Source organism: Mus caroli, chromosome 6 (genome assembly GCF_900094665.2).
Source record: "Mus caroli chromosome 6, CAROLI_EIJ_v1.1, whole genome shotgun sequence".
NCBI lineage: Eukaryota > Metazoa > Chordata > Mammalia > Rodentia > Muridae > Mus > Mus caroli.
The window spans coordinates 103257819-103260503 of NC_034575.1; positions in this window are offsets into that span (position 1 = coordinate 103257819).

Below are 2685 nucleotides of genomic sequence, written 5' to 3' on the forward strand. Positions count from 1 at the left end.
TGAGGAAAATATGTAATAAAAAAAAAAGGAAAACAGTAAAGAGTGAGACTAAATGCTTTGCTTGATGACCGAATAGGCCATCTTCTTCTACATATATAGCTAGAGACATAAGCTCTGGGCCTACTGGTTAGTTCATATTTTGTTCCACCTATAGGGTTGCAGACCCCTTCATCTCCTTGGGTACTTTCTCTAGCTCCTCCATTGGGGGCCCTATGTTCCATCCTATAGATGACCGTGAGCATCCACTTCTGTATTTGCCAAGCACTGGCATAGCCTCATAAGAGACAGCTATTTCAGGGTCCTTTCAGCAAAATCTTGCTGGCATATGCAATAGTGTCTGTGTTTGGTGGCTGATTATGAGATGGATTCCCAGGTGGGGTAGTCTCAGGATGTTTCATCCTTTCATCTCAGCTCCAAACTTTGTCTCTGTAACTCCTTCCATGGGTATTTTGTTCCCCATTCTAAGGAGGGATGAAGTGTCCACACTTTGATCTTCCTTCTTCTTGAGTCTCATGAAGAAGCAAAACTGTAAGTTACTATTTTTCTAAGATGAATGCTTTTCAAAATCATCACAGCCAAGGAACCAGAATCTTACCCTCACCTAATGTCTGTGCCACCCTCCAAGCAGAACCATTCTTCATTAAAACAGTTGATAAATGACTTCATGGATAGACCATCTCTATAATCAAACCATTTCTTAACCAAGTGTAACCTGTTCCCTGTGGGCTAAGAATGAAGACAACCACTCAAGTCAAATAACTTTGACCATAGCAGGAAGTCTATCCCCAAAAATCATGCCTACAATGCATTCCTTGGCACAGCAGAACTGTCCACTCTTAGCTTAGCTACAATGGAGGTAAAATCCTTTGGTGATGTGAGGGACAATGAACTCCAGTGTCCAAAAATTGTTCCTATTTTGAGTTTTTACCACAGTAAGAGCCAAGATTTTTAAGCTCTACTAAAAACAAAGCAAACAAACAAAAACACTTTATTTATGTTCATTAAAACATTAAAAAACTAATAGTGACCATGGTATCTCCCCTGCCAGGTAAAGGACCCTGATATAGCTGTCTCTTGTGAGGCTATGCCAATACCTGGCAAACACAGAGTGGATGTTCACAGTCAGCTATTAGATGGAACACAGGGCGCCCAATGGAGAAGCTAGAGAAAGTACCTAAGGAGCTAAAGGGGTCTGCAATCCTATACGTGGAACAACAATATGAACTAGCCATTACCCCCAGAACTCGTGTCTCTAGCTGCATATGTAGCAGAAGATGGCCTAGTCAGCCATCATTGGGAAAAGAGGCCCCTTGGTCTTGCAAACTTTATATGCCTCAGTACAGGGGAATGCCAGGTCCAAGAAGTGGGAGTGGGTGGGGGGGGCGAGGGTATGGGGGATTTTGGGATAGCATTTGAAATGTAAATGAAGAAAATACCTAATTAAAAAAAACTAATAGTGATATATTATTTTAAAATATCATACAGTTAATATATTTGGAGTTATTTAAAATTTATATTGAGAAAAACATTTATTTTCAGTATTGCTGTAGACAAGCATCTACATAAGACTGTTCTATTGATTGTTTTACAGCAAACTTTTATAACACTTGTGATGGTTTGTACATTCTTGGACTAGGGAGTGGCACCATTTGGGAGTATGGCCTTGTTGGAATAGGTGTGACCTGGTTGGAGTAGGTGTGTCACTGTGGGTGTGGGCATAAATTCCTCACCCTATTTGCCTGGAAGTCAGTCTTCCACTAGCAGCCTTTGGATGAAGACATAGAACTCTCAGCTCCTCCTGTACCATGCCTGCCTGGATGCTGCCATGCTCCCACCTTGATGGTAATAGACTGAACCTCTGAATCTGTAAGCCAGCCCAAATTAAATGTTGTTTTTTATAAGACTTGCCTTGGTCATGGTGTCTGTTCTCAGCAGTAAAACCCTAACTAATACAATAGTCATTTATCTTGTTATAATATTTTATAAATGTTAAAGAATATGATTAAAAAAACAAAAGGTACGGCAGGTATTGAAGGGGGGTCTCTGGGAGGAGTTGGGGTACAAAAGGGAAAGAAGAATGTGATGTAAGTCTATTTACTCAAAATATTTTTAAATGTTAACAAATTCAGATAAATTGAAATTATCTTTTCTCATAATGCAATAAAACTTAAAAAATAAAAAAGTAAAGCTTACTAGAAAGTAATTGTGTGTGTGTGTGTGTGTATCTCTGTGTGTTTATCTGTGTGTGTAGTATACACATGTGTGTGCACATGTGGAGGCCGGGGGTTGACATTGACTGTATTCTTTAGTTCTACTTTACTTTTTGAGATAGGGTCTCTCACTGAACTTTGAGCTCACTATTTCAGCTAGGCTAACTAGCCAGCAAACAACCTCCACCCTCACTCCCCAGCCAGGCTGTGTATGACTCTGCCAACACTCATATTACAGACATTCCACGACAGCTTGTATCTATGTACACACTGAGGATCTGAAGTCACTTAGTTGTAACAGGATAAATTTCAAGTAGGGATGACTTCTAGTATGTCTGTATCCACCTCAAGAAAGAGACACAGAACAGAGAAAGAGTTAACCAGAAAAACTACAGCTAGGATACAATTAACTATCTACCATAGTAGTACAAGCTGAACAGGTAAAGTTGAGAACAGAGAGCTTAGTTTAATTAAC